Source organism: Urocampus carinirostris, chromosome 7, assembly GCF_059441175.1.
Source record: "Urocampus carinirostris isolate Australia breed hairy pipefish chromosome 7, RoL_Ucar_1.0, whole genome shotgun sequence".
In the NCBI taxonomy this organism is placed as follows: domain Eukaryota; kingdom Metazoa; phylum Chordata; class Actinopteri; order Syngnathiformes; family Syngnathidae; genus Urocampus; species Urocampus carinirostris.
The window spans coordinates 31,219,085-31,242,222 of NC_142355.1; the positions used below are offsets into that span (position 1 = coordinate 31,219,085).

A 23,138-nucleotide genomic window follows, 5' to 3' on the forward strand; every position below is an offset into this window, starting at 1 on the left:
AATAGTTGACATCTTTTAACTAGCTGGTTAGAGTTTTATGAAGAAATCAAATTTCAAATTCAGTATTCAAGTTTTCTAGGAGCCACAATTTGTTTGACATAGTTTTAATACAAAGTAGGTCTGCCATTCCGACCTCTGCGACTATTCCTTCGTGTTGCCCCTTCTATAGTAAATGTAATTGACAAATAACGGAGCTAATGAGGCAGATCACGTTAACTAAATGGGGAAGGCCTCTATAACAAGTTAATGTCTTGACATGGTTCACTACAAATAACATCAACAGCTATGTTTGGAACAGTGTTCCCCTAACCGACATATGATATGGACAGTTACAACATAGATAATTTTGAACTCCTGTACTGGATTATAAACAACAAAGCTAGCGAATACAAATAATGTACCGTTGCTTGCTACGCCAGTTAAAAGCAAATTACTAAATACACATTTTCTATAAAACTATAAAGGGACAAAAAAGATACCAAGCAATGTTCATTTTTGAATTGGAAAAGGTTCATTTTTACAATTGTGTGGATTGTTGAAAATATAATAGATATTTTTATATTAAGTTTGTAAAATTAAGTTAGCAATGATCAATATTGTTTTCTTCAGTTTCTTGAAGTGATAATTTCAAGAACCACTTTCAACCTAAAAGTGGCGCTCTTAAATGCTGGCTAGCTGGCTGGCTGGTTGGTTGGTTGGATCCCTTAAACACTAGGGTTGTAAGGAACCCATTTCCTCTGGTGTGTTTTGGCCAACATGTTTCCACCCAGTGGTCTCAAACTGGGGACCTTTCGTGTGTAAGGCAAATATGCTAACCACAGCACTACAAAACATACTACTATGAAAAACATTCCAAATCGGTTTTATTATTTTCTATATGTTCTTGACTGTAAATAAATATTAGTAATCTGATTGCTTGTGTGCAGTTCCTCCATTCAGGGTACTATATTTGTTGTTCTCGTCCAAAAAGCCCTATGTGTATTGGTTGATTCCTCCAGGAAGTTTCAATATAATTTCATGACCCTATGGAGAAAATACTACATATGTATCCATCTTTTTAAAGTGAAGGCCGCCATTGTACGCATCCTTATTTAATATCAGTCTTAACTTATGGGAAGCATTGTATCAGCACACCTTGTCAACACATGGGATGCAGCAATAGAGCTTAGTTGTTGGAGGAAACAAGCACCATACTTTGTTGAATTTGATGAATGATATGAATTAAATCATCATTTATTTAATTTCAAAATAAAAATGCAGAAAACTACATTTTTCACGTAATTGCGAAGCTCTCACTTATCTTTTGTAATTAGAATACTCGCAAAAGCGATGAACGGTATTTTACATACTATGAGTGTAGTTTGGCCAGGGATTAAAATCCAGTGAGACATATGTGAAATTATTTACACATAATTATATCATTGAGTTTTAAATTTTTGTTACATCACTTCACATGTTATTTTCACACTACACTGCAAGAGGGCGCTCTAGCCCTGTGTTGATCATTTCAACCTTGACAGAGACATGGAAGCAGAAGGAAGTAGTCAAGTAGCAGCTTTTTACTACCATCCGAGTGGGGGAAGTTGTTTAGAGGTAAGTGACACAGCGAATGAATATTTCATTGGATTTAGTGATTTGAAGGAAAGCTGATAATTTGGTAAACGGGTTCTTTATGTGAGAGTTAAGAGTAAGTCTCAATACGTCATTATTGATGTGCAAGATATGCACGCACATGTAATGTTAGTATACCGCATTCTATATTTTATTTTAATTTTATAATTCCTTTCAAGATGACATGTATGTTTTTTGGTGTTGGACTTTATCAAATACATTTCCTAAATTTCCAAAATGTGACCAAGGCTCGGTTCACATTGCAGGAAAATCTGATTGTGTTGCAAAGACGTAACCTGTATCAGATCTGTTAAAGAGCGTCTGAACGGCAAAAATCCACACCAGCCACTTTCATATGTGGTCCCAAGTCAGATGCGTATCTGATCTTTTGGAATGAGACTTCTGTGTGAACAGTTCATGCGACCTGCTCGTCATCAAGAGGCGGGAGGAAGCGTAGAACTCAAAAGCCATGGCAGACAAAAACACGGAAAGCATTCAACGAACGGAAAATTTAGGTTTGGATTAGATTAATAGTTGGGGGCACAACTCTGTTCAGTCTCTGGTAGCACAATAACTTAAATAAAAAAATTAAAACTGCTTGATACACTCTGCCGTTAGCATCCATGTGTATTTCCTTAAACACTGGCCGCATTGCATGTGACGTCACGTGTTCGCCTTTGCGCATAAGGCAGACTTGTAGCATTCATACAAGAGATGCAGAAAAGTCACAGGAGATTGTTCTAGGGCTGATACTAACAATTATGTTAAATGGATCTGGTGATTAATTGATAAAATTGATTTTTTTTCATCTTTATTCAAATATTGAAGTAATGGACAAATAGAAAAATAGTGCACAAACAACAGAATATTCTATAATATAAAAACAATAAAAGATCCAAGTGTCAATGAACTTGACAATAAACAAAATTACATGCAACTATATACACCTGCAAATATGTAACAATCTTTTCCTACGTCCTTATCGAAAGATCATATCAAACAAAAAAGAAAGTAATACATTTCATATTCATCAATTTTTTTATGCACAAAAAAGAAGTCAAACATTTAAACCCATATTTCAAAATGTTGTCAATTTTTGGGGGGGTTAAATATTTAAATTTGTTAAACATTCTTAATATGAAAAAGATATATACAGGGATGTGATTTGACCAAAGTGAAATTATCTGAAAATTAGCGGGGGGGGGGGGGGTGATTGCTAGCTGGGGGGGGGGAAACCAGGTAGGACCTCATTTGAGTTTGTGTCAATGATTAACCATGTTATTAATATTAAGTAAATTATGTACCATAATAATATCGTGGCCATTAAGAAAATCAATGGTAGAATATCATACAAGTACTTAATTTAAAAAATATAAATACTGACAATAGTTTTGATTACTATTAGGCTTAATAATATTTTTAAATTTCCTAAATCATATTTTAAATGTAATAATTTATTTCTTTAATAGCAGCGTATCCAAGTATTTGATAAATGAAAGTACAATAAGTATAGGCCCTACAGTAAAGTGTTGGTGTAATGTACACATGAAAATCTATTATTGTAATTGTTAAATATTTATGGCCATTTTTATTACGTTATAATATTTTCGAAAAAAATGGGAAAACTGTCAAATAAATTTGAAAAGTTTACCACCTACCTCAAAATTCACGACTCTATCAGCAACTGGTACAGGTTGTTGGGGTGGATCACGTCTCTTTATTACCGCTTCCGATTGTGATGTCAATAAGGGATGGAGGCCGTAAAGTTTTGGAGTTTTCGTTTGGGCACCGAAACTTCCAGCGATGGAATAATTTGTCGTTCTTGACTGGAGTTCTTTCACGTGTTTTTTGCTCTTTGCGTGACTTTCAAGAGCTTTGAAACCTCTCCCACCATAGTCGATGGTATCATGACACCAAATGCAAAGTGCTTTCCCGGCACGATCGATCTTCCGAATAAAGTCATTGAACAAATTCGTCACAGTCTTCTTTCCAACATTCGTAGATAATTCCTTCTCCAACCAGTCCCATCGAAACTTGTTTTTTACAATCTTATCAATTTCTTTAGCTCGCGGAGCATCTTTGCGTTCGATCACGGACATCTTTCTTTAAACACCCGGCAAAAACGTGTGAGAAATGAACAATGGCACACTCCTATAACAAGCGCGTTTATTGGTCAACACGAGACTTCAACCAATCGCAAGTACGTTTCATTTCAGTTACGGAAACACTCAAATGGCATGCTGTCGAGACGAAATCGTTTTTTTTTACCAATTAAAACACCGGAAATTTTAAAATTTTATTTTTGGAGATAAAAAAAGCGGAATTCCGCGAATTAGCGGAAAAATCACATCCCTGATATATAATATGTTCCTTATATAGATTTAAACATGTCATTATTGTTATTTTTCCTTTTACTTTATTCATTTTATTTACTAGTTTACCGTTTTTTCCCCTATGTAGTTCAGAAATTTCAAGTTTTGCTACTTTATTTCATGATGAAACATTTTAATAAAAGTTTAATTTTGTTTGTAATGATGCAATGTTCAAAAAATGTTATAATAACTTAATAAATGTAAAATAACTTCTGTGTTAATTTTTAAAAAAAAAAGTCTTGGCGCCCTCTGCCAGACCAAAGCGCTACTACAACCTTCAGCATCACATCGGAATTGTGTGCAGTAGTATTTGCGTTGATTTAACGTACTTAGTGGCTCACAAATCAAAAATAATTATTTAATTAGTTGCCAATGCTTTTAATATTCGATTTTAATCAATTTTGTCGGTTAATTGTTACAGACCTAGATTGCATACAAGCTGCATTTAGATTGAAATGTGAACCTCACAAAAACATTGAATTTCACAAAAACAATCCGAATTGAGCATTAAGCTCTGCAGTGTGAACTTAGCCTTATTCATGTTTGTTATTTCTTAGTTATGCATATTTGGCTAGTGAGACTAAAACTCCTTAGAGACTGATAGCCTGGAAAATATGATGTATTGAGTTATTTGTTTGTCTCTATGCATGTAAATGATTCATTCCCTGCATGTTAACATAGTGACAGGACCAAGGTGAGTTCCCTCATAGATCAAAACAAAAAGCAGTGTCTTAACAATCACTTTTTAGTGATTGGTGTCGTTGCCTAGAACATATGGTTCAGTGCTGCTGGCTGGCGCATTGATTTGCATGACTGTCTATCATCGGATGGACTCGTCATTGGGGAACAATGATAATGCCAACGCCATAGGGAGCAACGGTGCCCAACCATCCCAGGAAGCCTGTGAGCTGTGTTAAGTGTAAGCTGCAGCCTTTTGATGTTGCGCGAACGCTGCAACGCCAAAATGGTAAATAGCGATGATGAACCGAGATCTTCCTCCAGGGGAATCCACAGTGGAAGGATATTAGGGGATGTCATGCATAATGCGTCTTCAGTAGCTGCTAAGTGTTTACGCCAATCTCACAGCTAGGTTTGAATATACCGAGGATCAAACTAAGCTCTGATTCAAGATATTTGCTGTGTCCATGTGGTTTGCAAACCGGCAAGCTGGAGAGTAAATGAAAGGAGGGGAAAGATAACTTTTTTTTTAAGTTCACAAAGGCTCCCTATACTGTTTTAAGTGCATTTTTCCCCGTAAAAGGAAAAAAATGAAAAGGTAGTCATAAATATTCGATTTTTTTCTTCCCATTTTTATCTTCCACTTGATGCCTCTTTCTACACGACGTTGCATAAAAGCTTTATGCAATCTGGCCAACCAGGGTGGGCCATTAGTCATACACACAAGCAGGACAAATTCAAACAGCAATGAATTTGTTTCCTAGAAAATAGATACAGCGCATCTCAGATTGTGTTGGCATTTACCAGGCAGTGATGGCACAGTGTCAATTGAGACAACTCTCAAGAAATGTTAAGTTTTAAACGGATCACTGTTGAAAGTTTGAAATAAATCAATTCTGCTGGTCAGACTTCAAATCCCTTTTTGTATAATTTATTATGTTTTTTAATATGTTTTTTAATTTGCATCATGATATTGGACCTTTGTGTTACTTCCAAAGTCAAAAAGACAAGTTGTAAAATGAAAAAAATATTTATGAATTCAACATACATTATTTTCATAACTCTTCCCTAATGTGCATCTTAATTTACAGTGAGATGGTTTAAATCACCCCTCATTCACCAACGTATTTTAAGCTGTGAGTTACAATTTTGTTACTGATCAGTTTGAATGCCTACTAGTTTATTATATTTTTTTCTAAAATAAAGACGTATCAGATTTATTACTATGTTGTTATCATGGTATTATTTGGGTATTAGCAAGCAATAATTTAAAGTAAGGTTTAAAATGTATTTACATATATCAAGTATTGGTGAGGGCAGCACGGCGGCGCAGTGGTTAGCGCATGTGCGGCACAGTTCATGTCATGGGAACCTCCTGCGTGGGTTCAAATCCAGCTCCAGACTTCCTGTGCGGAGTTTGTATGTTCTCCCCGTGCTTGCGTGGGTTTCCTCTGGGCACTCCGGTTTTTGCCCCACATTCCAAAAACATGCATTTCAGGTGAATTGGCTGGTACAAATTGTCCCTAGGTGTGAATGGGCGAGTGAGTTGTCTGTCCCTGTGTGCCCTGCGATTGGCTGGCAACCAGTTCAGGGTGTCCCCTGCCCACTGCCCGATGATTGCTCCAGCACCCCCGCGACCCTACTGAGGATAAGCGGTGCAGCTAATGAGATGAGATGAGAATTATAGGTGAAATAAAACAAACAGAGAATGAATCAAGGATTTGAAGACACTGATTCTGTCAATGATTTTTCATGCTAGTTAGATGTAACTCTTAGAAAAGCACAATGACACCTCACTGGTGAGCCATTTTTGGGTTACAGTCCGCGGACTACACAGGTGTTGTAAGTGTCCGTGGGCTACCTGATGCCCACGGACACCACGTCACGGACACCTGGTTTAAAATGATATACTTATTGTATGTCTTGTTGACCTAAATAAACGTTATATTAACTAATATAATTATAGAAATAATACAATCTCAATTAAGATGCACTTAAAAATGTTATGGGGTGTTTGTGAAATTATATTTAATTATTTTATTAATAACTGAATGACTTATTTAAAAAAAACAGCGAGAGAGTATCAAAATGATTTTTTGACTCTACATAATAGATGGAAACTGATGAGGGTGATGTTTTCTACAATAGTGGAGAACAACAAGCACATGTATGGTGTGGGATCCTTGGATAGCTCGAACCACAGCCGACTTGCCAGACTTAAACCCATCTGAAGGGACAAGAACATAGCGGTGAAATCAAAGATTGGACTCATGCAAGCGCTGGTTGCTTCGATCCTTCTCTACGCCTCCGACACATGGACTCTTACAACAATACTGAAAAAGGAAATCCAGGCCATGGAGATGCGGTGCTACAGGAATCTTCTAAGCATTAGCTGCTTAGCCCATGTGACAAATGAAACACCATCAGAGGGCACATTGGACCCTTCAAACTGTACACAGATGGAAACTTCAGTGGTATGATCACGTCAGAAGATCATCAGGACCGGCTAAGATAATTCTCCAGAGCAAAGTCCAAGGGGGCAGGAGGAGGGGAAGACCAACAAATAACTGGTCCGATAACATTAAGGAATGGATAGGTGCCAACTTTGCCACAACCCAAAAACAGGCCAGGAAACATCAACAGTGGAGAAAGCGTTCCCGAGTTGCATCCTCATTGGTGCCCCGACGACCCATGCGGTTAAGGGATCCGAGAACTGTGATAATCAATGGACACATTTTCAATTTTAGAGATCAAAAGGTTGACTTTGGTCAAATATGTATTGCCGCGTAAATCCCTTTCCTTATTAGTGAGATTATGAATTTAAAATTATATAACATACAAAAAAAATAATCTGTGATAGTATGCTTTGTGGTGTCTTGGCCCCATCTCATGCTTAACTCCCCACATACAGAAATAGAAAGTTGTGATCACAAAAATCTATTTTCAGTAGTTTCTTGCTTACACCACACAGAACGAATTTCATAATTAAATCAATGTTTCAGGCGATTTAGCGTGACTCTGACAGAAATCTTATGTCCCAGAACAGAACAGTAGGCAGGGAATTGCCTGTTGCAACGGCTACAGTTGTCCTTGCAGATTCTTCCACACCCCCACGCCCAAATCAGATGATGCGATCTTACTGTCACATGAACACCGTGTCCAAACACCATGGCAAAAAGAGATGCAGTGAGACGGAGACAGAAGGAGCTGGAGAGAAAGAGGAAAAACCCCACAGGCCCTGCTGCTCGCCTCACTGGGAATCTTTTGCATCAAGCTGTTTCCTGGTAACCTCTGGTCTCCACTCTATAGACTCTAAAAATGAGATACAGACTACCGTATTTTCCGCACTATATGGCGCACCATGTTATAAGGCGCACCTTCAATGAATGATATATTTTAAAACTTATGCCATACATAAGACACACCCCATTATAAGGCGCTATAAGTGCATGCTGGTTTAAGATCAGGTAATTGTGCAATTTTGTAATTGTAATCCTGTGCAGTCCTTCGAGACATTTTTGGGATTAAGGGCTATTTACGGTAAATAAATGTGACGACTTGACAACAGTAGAGAATGTAGTTACGTTATGCAACCTCTAGATGTTGCCACGCTCAAGGGAATGTCAACAAAACATTCAAAAAGGTCTAACTTTATTAACAAACAAGCTTTCCACAACTCCATTCACTCCCAAAATAAATAAACAGCCGTTTTATTATTTTCTCTGAGGTAAAGCATTTTCGTGACACATCTTTAACATCTTTGAACAACATCGACATATCATTTTATTTTTTGTCCATTTAGTCAACACGCAAAGAAAAAAACGTCTGATACTGTTATTTTAAATGAAACGTTAGTGCAATCGCAATAAAGTGACACTCGTAATGTGCAAAAACAACGAGTGCAAAACAATAACAATAAAGCAATAACATAATAACTGTAAAATGTAAAACGTAAACACACAAAAGAAAAACAAAGATCACTCTATAAGCTCCTCATCGACGAATCCCTCGAATTCTTCTTCTGCTGTGTCCACGTCCGGTGTTGTTGTCCTGTGCCAGCGCTGTTGCCTTCATACGTATAGTTATCGTACTGACACTTCTGCTTGCCGCTCTTTGTTGAACAACCCACTGATCAAGTGTCTCCTCTAACTCTGGCCATCTTGCTTTATTGCCACGGAAACTTTGTTGAGTTTTCCTTACTTGGCGGAGCTTATCTTCATCCTTTCTCCACTTCCATACCATCGATTCATTTAAGTTTAACTCTTTCGCTGCCGCTCTATTGCCGTGTTGTGCTGCGTGACTGATCGCTTTGAGTTTAAACTCGGCGTTGTACGCGTGTCTCTTAACAGGAGCCATTTTTTTTTACAAATGCACGTATGAAAGAGAATCTCTCTCTCTCTCTCTCTTTCTCTCGCTCTCTCTCTCTCTCAAACGTGACATTCTGAATAATTCTGAGTTTGTTTAAGGTAAATTGTGCTTTACATCTTCACCAGTCATAACCCTGGATTCAGACAAATACTGTATTTGTTGAATATGAATTAAGCAGTTTAATGGGGTAGCCATTTTGCCACTTAGTAAACAAATACAACACGAGCCCCGGCAACTACCAATCGTTTAATATTTCCCAGTATGCACAGCGCGAAAAATGGAGTCGGCGGCTGTTTCTCGTAGTTGCGAGACCTTGCGAATTTAATATTAAGCCATATATAAGGCGCACTGTGTTATAAGGCGCATGGTCAGCTTTTGAAAAAAATAAGACTTTTAGGTGCGCCTTATAGTGCGGAAAATACGGTATATATATATATATATATTATATATATATATATATTCCCGCTCAAAATTCAAAATCAAACACAAAAGTCTTAATTGTCAATGATAATCAAGATTTTTTACGGTTTAAGACCATAATCTTGACAAATGTAGCGATTCACATGCTTCCTTCATATGGCTTTATAATCGCAGGCTTTTTGTAAACAGTATTTATTGTTTCACCAAATTACAAAGACTTTTTCCTGCATAGAATGAAGAGAGGGGGGCATTGTGGAGGTAGATAAGTCTATTGCAGGGACGCTGTATTCTGATGGGTCTACTGTACTTAAGACTTGCAAAATGTACGGAGCCAAAAACCTTTATAAGTGATAATAACTAAATTTTACCATCTAAAAGATTAATAGAAAGAACACAAAAAGATAAAACCAATAAAAGTCCCAGGGGCCTTTTTGAAAATATTTTAGTGACAAAAGGAACTGGGCACTTTGTTAAATATGTTCAAGTAATGTGTCATGCAGACAAAAACTATAAACAAAGCCACAAATCTGAAGTAAACAAGTCCTTGAAAATGTAATTGGACACATTATTAAAACCTTTATGGTTCGTCATCAGATTACGTAATGAAGTTCCAGATGCCGGAGTTTGTTGTACATTTCTTATCAACCATTATTCCAACAACGGGTGGTGCATTTAGTTTCCTCCCAAAACACAGGAGTTTCCTCAGACAATAAACAAAGCAATGTTACTTCCCACCCCCTAATTGACTAATTAAAACGAGAGCAATACAAAATATTGATAAAACCTCCAGCACTATGGTCGATTAGTTTTCTTACTTTTATTCTTTTTATAGACAACCCTTGCTATAACAATGTTCACTTTTCACAGTCTCGCTACTTCAATGATTTGCATTGTGCATTGTTTTCTGGATTCTTATTGGGCAGAAAGTTCACAGTGATTATTTAATCTATTATTAAACAGTGCAGTAGTTATTTAAAAAAACAACTTCCTACATTACTTTTATTTGTATTATAAACGCTTAGACCTGTAAAGAGGGCTTGTTCTTTAGTGTCAGTGTATTTATTGGAAATTTGTTTCTACTTAATGAATTTCACATAACAATGGGTTGGTTTTGGAACATACCCGCCAAACTAAACTAGAGTTCACTGTATTTAAATAAAAAAAAGAAAATTTCTTTCAAACCAATGCTAAGCCTAAAATACAATCAAATGATGTATTATCTCCTGGCCAACCTTAGCACTTGTAGTACGAAGAGCAGACTAAATCAAAGCTACACCATCTGACGTGATTGCAAGCCATCAACGGCTCGCCGCCGGAAAAGCAGACACCATTTTCACCTCTGCAGGCAGGCAGAAGAGCAATCAGCGGGCAGATTCAACACTTTGCTCCAGAATCACGTTCCCCATAGATCTATGCAATGCCGTGAGCTGAGCGACAACAGAATCATCTAATCTGACTCCATATTGCTCTCTCTAAATCAGGAGTTGGATTTGTAGTACTGGTATTAGGAACATTCAACGGAAGAGGCCTACACCAATGGACTGCAAGTCAAATTCCAGCCATTCAACTGGTCCATGTGTGTGTGATTGTGGGGGCATCACTTCCCTTTGCTGTTGTAATGGTTGATGTGTTTTGCTGAATAAGGCCTGGACTCGGCTTACCTCCTGCCGCCTCCAGCTGTCTTGGTTCACAAGGCTCTTCAGACAGACAGAAAAAAAAGGGATATCAAAAGCCAGGGCATTTCCTGCAGGGCTACTTTTTTACCGCAGCTACTGGATTGGATTAGTGTAGGAACAATTGGAATATTTACGTGCTGCTTGACAAATGTGAATGTGAATATTACTTAGTGGTGACAAAAAAGGGAACAAGCTGTAGTGATAGGGTGATGTAGTGGTGCCAACGTGGTCTCACTTGACTGTTATTCTCATAACTGGTTTTAAAAAGCAAAACTAAATCTGGTTTTACTCATGCAAGTACCAAACTACATTTGCTAAAATGGATTACAGGTATTATCCCATTTACTACCAGGATGGATTCCAACCAAACGGTCACAAACTCATTGGAATGGCGCTGAGACTGTATCTAGTAGTGTGGTGGTAAATTGCTGTGCCACCTGGTTGCCAGAATTGTCAAATGCATCGTCAGGCTGCTATCATTACAGGTAACATCCGATTTACAACAGGGATCGGTTCCAACAAACCAGTCAGAAATTTATTACAATGGCTGCATCCGCTCCAAAAGCAAAAACTACTAACGGAATGTAGTGGTAGATTGCTGTGCTAGATGGCTGTGAAAATGGGCGTATGCGTTGCCAGGATGCTACATGCTGTTGTGCCAGGTACTGAATTTAAAATGAGGATCTGCTAGAAAAAATGAGCATCTGATGGCCGTGGCCTTAAGTACAGTTGAAAGCATGTCAAGCAGGTTGTATTTTGGATTGTACCTGTAATTTATGGCTTCATAATGTAAATGTGAACATTTTAGATATAAACGCAAACGGTCAAAAAGCAACGATTGTATGGAGGAAGGCCTAAATCCATATCAGATTGATTGTTGGACATTGACTGTTAACAACTCCATCACTCAGAACATGGGAGAACTTTGTAAAACCTCTTTACACTTATAATCCATTTTTTATCCTTGAATATAATTCAGTTTACAATCAGACACAAAGCAGACATTCAAATTTCCAAAGTGAGATGCTTTTAACTATCCACGTGGTCGGGAATCAGGAACTCAGAACAGTGGGATGTATTACTAATCATGCAGATCTTTTGATGTAGTAAATGAGATTAGAATATATTCCTTTGATTTATATATTTTTTTCTCTGGTCTCATTAAAATTCCGTTAAACTCAGCAAATAGATGTCTCTTTTAATTCTTGTTCTAAGAGTTTGTGTTAATGACATAATGTATTACTCAATAATACCACCAGAAAAAACCTTTTCATGACTTATCTGTGATGCTGATGCAAACCTGCAAACAGATATTGGCTTGTGGGTCTCATTTGTGAACCACTAGGAGGTGACATCTCACAAAGGTGTTAAATGATTTTGCAAAGTCCGCACGTCACAAAGTTTCCACCACAAGTCAAAACAAAGAACGTAACTATGACCATGGATTGACCAACCACGTAAGGCCGCACTCACTATTGCTTGGAAAAGAAGGTAAAAGGTAAAATTCAAACTTGGTTAGAGTGCCTTTTACATTGGTTACATTGAAATTCAGGCAATGGTCTGATTGGAAACGGAGTATTACTAGTATTAAGATAATGTAAAGCCATATAAACAAGTAGAATAGTACGATTGAGGTCTTAATGTCCCACTGATTTTCCGTCGCAATGGCTGGGTTAGTCCTTACATTTTCCGATTAGTCGTACAGTGGGACCTCGCTACTTCGCGGTTCCACGTTCGCGGGTACAGAGCTTCGCGGGTCTAAGAAATAATAATAATAAAATAAAACATATATACATTTTTTTAAGCATTTTTGAAGGGGCGTCGCTACTTCGCGGATTTTTACTTTTCGTGGGTGCTTTTGGTCCCCATTAACCGGGTTTAAAAAATAATAATAATAAAATAAAATAATTAAAAAATGAAAATAAAAAAATAAAAAATTTAAGCATTTTTGAAGGGGCGTCGCTACTTCGCGGATTTTCACTTTTCGCGGGTGGTTTTGGTCCCCATTAACCGCGATAACCGAGGGATTACTGTATATGCAAACATATTTTCGTGATACGAATGCTGGTGCGCACACTCAGTGTCTTCCATCTGGAATATTTGCACAAAAACACTGTGGAATTTGTAGTACAGAGACAAATGATAAATACAAATTATGGCTTACTTGCTAAAATACTTCTCATGTCTATTGGTTGATTCCTCTGGCACATTTTGCACACGGAGAAAGGGACTATCCATCTAAACTGTATATGTAATGGATGATACAGTTGTATCCATTCGTATTTAGTGTAGGTCTACACTTTTGAATAGCCTTGTATAAGCACATCTGATAAAAACTCAATGGCGTATCCTTTTGTATCGTGGACGAAACTAGCATGGTACGTTTGTTGAATTTTGTGCATATAGGTAAATGGAACTACCTTTTATTTAACATCAAAAGTTAAATGCAAAGAAACCGTCTATAAGCGTATCAATGTCGCACCACCTTCAACCTTGTAACAGTTATCCATTGGTCTTTAAGCATGTCAACAAATCATTTGGATAGTTCCAAAAATCCAATATTTCTAATTGGGTTATTGCCTGCATGTACCAGTAGTCATTGACTAAATAGTTAAAGAATACAGTGCTTTTTCTAAATCTTCAATCCCAATGTATGTTGACATCGGCGCAGAAGTGCGCCAAGGGAAAGAGCAGATTTAAAGAGCAGTAGCAATCCAGGATCAACCAGACAAACTCAGAAGTGTAGTCCAGTCCAGAACTCCTGTCATGTTCGGTTGTAGGATAAAGAAAACAAAAAAAAGCAACCCTGGGCCTTAAGCTGCTCTTCCCTGCTCACCAGCACGTGTGCAGAGTGAACCAAAGCAAGTGGCTTATGACTAGAGGTCTCAGTCAAGGTCAGAACAGTTGAAAGGTCAGGCTCGCCTCCTTGCTAAACAAATAGGGCCTCTCCGAGAATTACAGTTCACGTCAAACCTTATTGGAAAACTTGCTTTTAAGAGCTACTATCGCAGCATTTTGACATTTTGGAACTGAGCGCTTGCGAGGCATCACTCTTGTTTTTTGAAGCGACAAAACGATTGGTTGTACAATTTTGTTGTACAATATTGTAGTATTGTAACAGTGACTCCTCCTTTTGACATTTTCATTGAGCAGTGTGGAATAAGACATTGTTCGGCCGTCTTTACAGGATTTTCTGAACTCTACTACTACAAAAAAAAAATAGTTCAAATTCTTCCAAATCTTATAAAATTCAAACTTTGCTGTGTAAGTGCACATGTAGAGTTACGTTTCTGAGATACCTATCTGCTATTGGTCAATATCATATTCATTTCTGGTCTGCTTTTGATTTGTGTCACAGTATCATAAAGGTAAGCTACTGGCTGACTACCTCCCACAATGCCTTTCCCTTCTTTAAGTTATGAAGTTTGTGAGTGAGTGCGATACACAACTGCAATTGCTGTACTGTTCTCAATAACACGTTCGCCTAACACTCGAAAGTTCCCCGGTTCAATACTGGGTGGAAACACGTGTTGGCCTGGAGAGGGATGGTCGCCACCAGGCTGTACTTGCTCAAGACACTCCACAGGAAATGGTGCCCCTACGGCCAGTTTGGTTAAGGGATCCAAGTAACCAACTTATTGTCTATGGGTCCCAAGTGATGCTAAAGGGACAAGTAAACCATGATAACCAAATGAAGCTTGCGATTATCAAGAAACACAATGAGGGCACACAAATTCATGGCAGTAACCAATGGACAATCCGGACTTTTGATAAAATTATGGTGGTGATTAAAAAAAAATCCTAAATGGGAAGGCAATCCGTGCAAGAGGAAGTTTTGATTTGGTTTCATTCTTAATCCGCTGTCACCTAATCCCTTTTGCATAGACTCTAACCAACCTTATCAGTCACGTCACACTAAAGGTAACTAATAATATTTTAATTTACATGTTTATCTATTTATAATGTCATTTTATCATATTTATGTATATTACACATAGGTCTTACTGTGTTAATTCTGTATTTTGATGTTTTCATCTCGGAATGGGGCTAATTGCCATAAGTTTTTTACCCCCCCCTTTTCACAGCAATTTTACATTTCCATCCCGACCTCAGAACAGATTAATGAAGTTTCCCGGAAGATTTGCTGTGATACACCAAAGCATGTTGAGCTTGTATGACACACTGCACACATTTACCATCAATCCAAACACATCATGTATTTATATGTTCATTAAAATATCATTATTGTTTGTTATTGAGTAACAGGATAGACTCCTCCAAACCGGATGACTTAAACAGGTTTGTTTTTATGGGATTTGTTTTCTTTTGCCTCCACTCAACCGCATTGTAAAAGACTATCTGCCAGGCTCAAGATTCTGCATGCGACCTCAAGGTCTCACAGTAGAATGCTGGAATCTTCATATTGATGATGGTAAACTCATAAACAATGACTCATTCTACCAAAAGCTTTCTCAATGAAAGGGGGACAAGTATTTACTGAGGATTTGAGGTTGTTTTCCTGTGTAGTAAAAGAAAATTCCATCATTCGTCAGTTTATTTAACCACAGAAGAAAAACATCTAACAACAACTTTGTGTAGGCCAGCACATTTCTGACGTGGTTCATTATTCTGGTCACGATTGGGAGACTCATGATAGGAAAATAGTAACAGACCACATACACAAACCTTATATTTTTTATCTTTATCCAAAGCACTCTGGCTTCCAAAGTTCCTCACACAGAACAACATCTTGGCAGCAGAAAAGCGGAGGAGAAGGTCTTTTTTTTGCTCTGTGTTAAACGCCCGGTTTCTCTTTCATACGACCGATGTTAATTGCAGATTCATCCGCCCACGCACTCCACATTTGCGGTGCAAGGAGAACGCTAAAGCGCCAAGATAAAAGTGGGGACTGAGTGTGATGAGAGGATGTTGCAGCTGCCCTGTTCCTCACACATCCTGTATCTCCATTTTAATTAAGAACTTGGGTAAATATGCTGACAAGTTCTAAATGAACATAACTAGATGCTGTCCTCTGGGATAGACGAACTTAAAGAAAAAAGAAAAAACTAGACGAGCTGGACACTGCCTTACCACAGTTTTACTTTACGGTATGGATTGCTTTTTCAACCCCTTCTATAGCTTTTCCCTAACTATACGACATAGACAACCAATTATTTAACGTGCCCGAAAACAAATTAAATTCAAATTTTGCCGTGTGTGTGCATGAAGAGTTACGTATCTAAAATGCATGTCTGCCATTGGTCGCAATCCTATAAAATGCTGCTCTGCTATGAGTTTGCATCACACCATCATGAAAATCCCAATATGCTGTTGGCTGAGCTCATATACATTGAACCCTCATAACCGTGGCGTAACGGGCAAAACTGCTGTAGATAGGATGCGAATGATGTAGAAACCTTTATTTTTTGACAATTTGTATACAATTAAATACTCTATTATACACTGAAACCAGAGAACAAGGCTTTTACAGGTCCAAGCCTTTATTTAACAAATATATGTGTATAACTACTTGTAAACATGCATTTGTTTTTGTTTTTTACCAATACCTACTGTCATCGTGTTAGCCCAGGGGTCGGGAACCTAAGGCTCACAAGCCATATATGGCTCCTTTCATGAGTACATATGGCTCGGAGACAAAATTTTACGAACACATAGCTTTGTGGCAGTAAGTCGCTAAGAAACCCTTTAAATGGAAGCTCTTTAAACTATTTATGTTCACTGTTGAGATATTTTATGATGAAAGCCCACAAAACAAATTGTAAACACTCGAAAACGCCAGCAAACCGCTGAAAGCAATTCGATTGGGTGAGCAGTAACGGCAAATACATTTCTCTGACCTTGTTTTGAAACCAATATTTATGGAAAAAATGACAGTCAAAATGAGTTAACACTAAGATAACTAAGGGAGGGAGACAAATTTTATATATGTAGATATTGGGACACAGGCTCAGGCATTAATTATTATTTCATAGATTTTATCAAATCATCAAATGAGACGCAGTGAAATAAAATGTGCTGAAGAGTTGGCCTTTGTCTGGAGATTAGGTCTGGCAGTTTTCTTGTATTTTGTCTTAAAATATATTGTGTTGTTTTCTCAATGTTTTTATATTTTTGATTTTATGGCTCTTCAGGCAAAAACGTTCCCGATCCCTATGATAACCAATCGGCCCTTTAGAATGCAGAACACAATGCATTATGAAAATCTGTGAAGCAGCAAAACCTTAAAAGGTGAACCACATTTTAGCAAGGGATTACCTAACACAATAGTCAAGTCATGTTTAATTGTAAAGCCCTTAATCACCACAACTCTCAAAGGGCTGTACAGATTACATAAAATTATGGACTACAGACGCTGCCAGACTTACGAACGAGATTTCGGACGATCGTTCGTAAGTTGAATTTGTTCGTAAGTTGCTTCAGTGCTATATTTTGTATGTTTAAGGTTTATACAAGTATGTTCAAGGCTTGTATAAGTAACCTGTATTGTTTTGTTTTAAGCCTAGTTTTCAACAGTTCCACAGGGGGTTTCAGATTGAATCTCAGGGGGCAGAACATAAGTAGTTTTTTATTTTAATATGTGTACATTGGGCTTGGAACACATTAGCTAGGAAATATATGTTTATCTCCCTACCTCTATGATATTTTCACGTTAAGATCCTTAGCTCAGAGTCAGAACAAAGTATCCCGGGGGTCTAATGCATTCCCATCATGAAGTGGCAGATACGTTGCGGGACACAATTGACCGCTTGATGAGACATTATAACAAGCTTGTTAATTGTTCAACTAGTATGCATATAATGCATAATAGCTCACGTGACAATAGATCATGAGCAACATTACCACTGAGCCCCCAGGCGGCACGTGCGCCTTAATGACTGCAGATATGAGGCCCTTTTATTGCTTCGCCATCAAAACCAAGCAGCCAACAGCTGGCCGCAGATGTGCTCAAACGGTCATCATGATCATAGACAAATACCAGACGACCGCAATGACAACAATCAACTCTTCCTGGGAATCGGGAATCAAATACAGTTGAGAAGAGGGATTGACCACGACTTCCACCAAGAGGTTAGCGTACCTCGTGGGTGCGCAGTTAAAAAAACACACACACAATACATTTTCCAATACAGTATTCGCTCAATTTCCGTAGTTAATTTGTTTCATAACCACCCCTATGAGTGAATTTCCACAAAGTATGCGCAGTTCCTATCATTCAGGTTTTTTTATACCACTAAACACATTATAAACTATGGGTTTACTCACTTAAAAAACTCATTGTATTGTGTTTGATTTCTCTGGGACATAACCCATTTTATTTTCTGCCCTTACAACAAAACTTTCAAAGTTGTAAATAGACATCCATACTGGATATAGATAGTGGCTGCCTAAGTCATGTCAAAGGCACAGTTTTGAAGCCAGAGCAAAAGAGCATGGTACTTTGATTTTGGTGAGTGACATAAATGAAATCATCCTTTATTGAATGTCAAAAGTTCAATACGCTAACAACTTCTATTTTGCGTGATGATGCCCGCAAGTAGCATGTATAAGGGGTTATACAATTGTCACTCATCATAAAAACAATTAATTCAGATTGTTCCAATCAGCGTCCAAATAAAATAATGTAGGTATCCTATTGGTTCGAGTGCAAAGGGGCCTGTAAAGTGATTCTGCCAAGTAAATGGAACCTGTGAATAGGAGAAATTCGCAATGAACCAAGGCCGCGAAAGTCGAACTGCGAAACTGAGAGGGAATACTGTAGTTGCAAATTAAGTCAATACACCGCAAAATGATACGAAATTGGGCAAACCATGTATAAGACATATATACTCACCAAATATAACAACAGGCTTGCATACTTAAATAACAAGTTTAAACGAGGATCCAGGTTGCCATTTAACTGTAATAAGAGCTTGCTCTGTCCACTCCACGCATCGGCCCGGTATTGCAGTACCTCCGGGAACGGTGCACTCGCAATGATCGCAGCAAGGCTTTAGGGCTAGGACCTTAGCTTGGCCTTTTGGCTGAGAGTAAGTGTCCCGGCTCCTAGGCTTTGTAGCGTATTATGAACTGACCGATAACGGATAATGGATAATGAATAACGAAGATAGATCAATAACCCTTAAAAACCCCAAAACCCCATATAGCTACAATTATTTTAAAAGAGAATACAGTCAAATCTGTGTGGCCTGTAAATTGAAGATTTTTATTACAGTGGTTTTAAATATATAATTTTTTAATATAATTTGACACATTGACACTTGTGGCTATTTATGAAATGTATTGTGAAATGGAATGTAAATATGAGGGTAATATAAGCAGATAAATGCCATACTTATGTCCTTGGGAAGAAATGTGCTCCAAGTGTGTACATACACATATATATCTCTCATCTCATCTCATTAGCTGCACCGCTTATCCTCAGTAGGGTCGCGGGGGTGCTGAGCCCATCCCAGCAATCATCGGGCAGTGGGCAGGGGACACCCTGAACTGGTTGCCAGCCAATCGCAGGGCACACAGGGACAGACAACTCGCTCGCTCATTCACACCTAGGGACAATTTGGACCGGCCACCTGAAATGCATGTCTTTGGATTGTGGGAGGAAAACCGGAGTGCCCGGAGGAAACCCACGCAAGCACAGGGAGAACATGCAAACTCCACACAGGAAGGCTGGTAGCTGGATTTGAACCCACACAGGAGGTTCCCAAGACCTTAGAACTGTGCCGCACACGCGCTAACCACTGTGCCGCCCATAAATAAATATATATATATATATATATCTCATCTCATTAGCCGTACCGCCTATCCTCATTAGGGTCGCAGGGGGGCTGGAGCCCATCCCAGCCATCTCCAGGCAGTGGGCAGGGGATACCCTGAACTGGTTGCCAGACAATCGCAGTATATATATATATATATATATATATATATATATATATATATATATATATATATTTTTTTTTTTTTTTTTTTTTTTTTTTTACCATTAATGCTACACTCCCGATGTGAAAGAAGACATCTAATCCCTGATCGAGCGAGGTGCTGGGGTTAATTCAACCTGCCATGACATATGTCCCAATTTGTGAGGGGTAATTACAATCTGAAATATGTCACTTTCATGCAGTGTCAAACCAGCCAGGGTTTAAGAATTCATTTGAGCGTTCTCATTGTTGGGGTAGTGATATTTTTCATTTAAGTTGTTGCTGTTGTTCCTTCGTCATCGCTATTGAGAATTCGAAAGGGCCAAAATGTAAAAGGCAGTGATTCAAGAGTCACACAATCTTACAGCCATGTGTCACCCATCCCTTTCCAGGCCAACAAATGTTTCCACCCGGTCTCGAACCATGGACCTTTTGCGTGTGAGGCAAAAGTGCAAACCACTGCATGACGGCAATTATCAAATGCACAAATGCAAATAAAATAGCAACAAAAGCACAGGTTGACTTACTACATAGGAATACTTGGTCTAAGATCAGGATCCTAACTCCCCTTTCTTTGAGAAGTCAATGCAGCAGACTATCCATAAAGTTACATTTTTTAGAAATGCTTTGATTTGTGTCTCTGAACATAAAATGTACACGCAAACAAAGCTATCAAAGCTATAAAGTTACAAAGATAAAATTCGTACAGCAAACAGTCAATAAAAGGATCAGAATAGTTTGAATTTCATAACTTTAAGTTCTGAAATCAAAAACGGGACTTGTAGGCAAAACTATGTTATATATTATCAAGTACTCCGTTTTTCAAAATGAATGACTAACCTACACGCTCACTACGTTCTTCCCTGAATTCAACTTGAATTCAAAATGAATTCAATGTTATCTCATCGCTACACAATAAAAAATAAAGCATCAGCAAGGATTCACTCCATTCTGCTAAAAAATAAAAGGAGCACTGTCATACTTCAGAAAGACAGAATCAAAATCAATTTGTGTACGACATTTCAGACAAGGAATTGCAAAAATAGTTAAAATAAAATAAACAAATTAAAAATAAATACATTAAAATTAAGGTAAGGCACAGCCTAATCATGTGTGGAAAAGGAACTGAGGGAGGCTCAACAACAAGTGGGCACAAATGACATACAAGCTCATATTTATACCCAATAACTAAGTGGTTACTTGTATTTTCTTTGATCATGACCTACCCAACACCAGATTTCCTTTGAATGTTGAATTTAGGGCCAATTTCGTTCCATTTTAGACTTGATTAATTACCAATAAGATGTCTAAAATTAGCTTGTGTTTCTATTGTCCATGTGGTCAAAATATAGTCCCAAAAAATAATTTAAAGAGGTTTTAAGTTTCATTTTTCAACCAAATAAAGGTGTTTTGTTGGGTAGGAAGGACACCAAGTGAGAATTGCAAAGGATATACAACATAACATCCGTTCAAAAGTCACACAAGAAAAGTATCAGTGAAAATGATCTTGTTCATGGATAATATTTGTATTCATAATAAACATCTTTATCCTTTTTTGTTGTTGTTGCTACTCATGTCGTTGTCCTGTTTTGCATAGCACTTTTCTCAAGGTTTCTTCATTTTCCTCATATTGAGGTTTTTTTGTTTTTCCTTGCCCTCATGTAGGTTTTAGATCAGGGGATGATGCACTTATAGTTTGAGGCTTGCAATAATCTGTGGTCTGTGCAGCCCTTTGAGACTCTTTGTGATTAGGGGCTATACAAATAAACATTACTTGTTGCACTTCCAACTTAGGCCAGTCTACAAGTAAACCCCTGTGAAAGTACTATTTTGTATCTTATTTTTTTCTCTTTAGGCTTTTTTCTAAATGTTTATCCTTAATCTTCAAACCATGGTAGACTATGCTTATCTTTATGCAAAGACAATTAAATTGAATTTTATTTGATTTTACTTTTAAAGAAACCGAATACAATATATAGTCAAGTTGATGCCTAGTTTCTTTATACATCAGAGACAGAAAAAAATGATAGTTATAAAAGAAAAAGAATGCACAGCACCATCTGTACTGTGTACTTGCACGCACGAAGAACGTGGTGAGCACTGTTAGTACATGTCATACTGTTGTGAAATATACTGTAGTCAATAATATGGTGTAAAATACAATTTTAAAGAGTATAATCATTTCATGGCTACAATAATGTGCAATGGTGTAAGGCAGTTTATTTTATTTTTTTCTTGCCTGGAAAAACAAAAGCGCAACGTACAAAATGTGCCAATTAAAGAAAATAGGCTTGAAGTTTGTGAGACGGAAGCTTTAAAAAAAGAAAATAGTAACACTTCGACAGATTGATTCAAAAGTTGACTATTATCAGGTTACGAGGAAAAACGGTCTAAGTTTTTCGCCATCACAACTGTCGGGAGAAAATGACAGGTTAGAATTGTGACGCAATAGTGAACGGGTATCGGATGTTTTTCATAAAATAACACTTTGAACTCGTTTGCCAAAAAATAAAAGAAGTTTTTCGTTACTTTCTCTTGTTTTTTTATTTCAATCTCATCGATCCACTGAACCGAACGACATGCCTCCCTCTGGCGCTTTCCTGCCGCCACTAACTCGGCTCTCGTCGACCACCGCCGCCTACTCTTTTAACAGCAAATGTTTCTTTTTACGTTCACTCACCTTTTTTTCTCGGTCCCGGTTCGGTGTTAGAGTCACTCCGCTGGACAGAACGTGAATTTGGTTGACATTAAACACGCCGGGCTGCTATTTTCAGGGTGTTGAGAAGGAGGAGTGAAGCTGACAAACTCAGAAAAAGCCAGGCTGCCTCTTGACAGCGAGGCCCCGCCCTTTTCTTTGACGTCATCAATTATTGTCCGCGCCTACTGGATTTACTACTCTGGCGCACGCGCATTTCAAGCAATGGCTGAAAAAAAATGCGATATACTGTATTCGTTTTTTAATTTGACCGCTTAAAAAGAATGTCAACAAAAAACTAAAACTAAATAATTTTAGGATTAAAAAAGTCTCAATTGTCTTTGGGTTATAACATAAGCCATTAGGGCTGGCCCCGGATAAA

The 23,138-nt window shown here is 37.9% G+C and overlaps 1 protein-coding gene across 4 annotated transcripts in view; it reads right to left on the minus strand.

Moving 5' to 3' along the window:
* The window catches only part of mef2aa (myocyte enhancer factor 2aa), a 92,703-nt gene extending 69,815 nt beyond the window's left edge, over positions 1–22,888 (minus strand). For 3 of the 4 annotated variants that reach the window (XM_088340558.1, XM_088340559.1, XM_088340556.1), the window contains exon 1: positions 22,742–22,888. The gene's annotated coding sequence lies outside the window, so the exon portion shown is untranslated. Of the gene's footprint in view, positions 1–11,110; positions 11,147–22,741 lie in introns of all 4 variants that reach the window. The other variant, XM_088340557.1, reaches the window with a different exon arrangement.
* Positions 22,889–23,138: the final 250 nt, after the last annotated feature.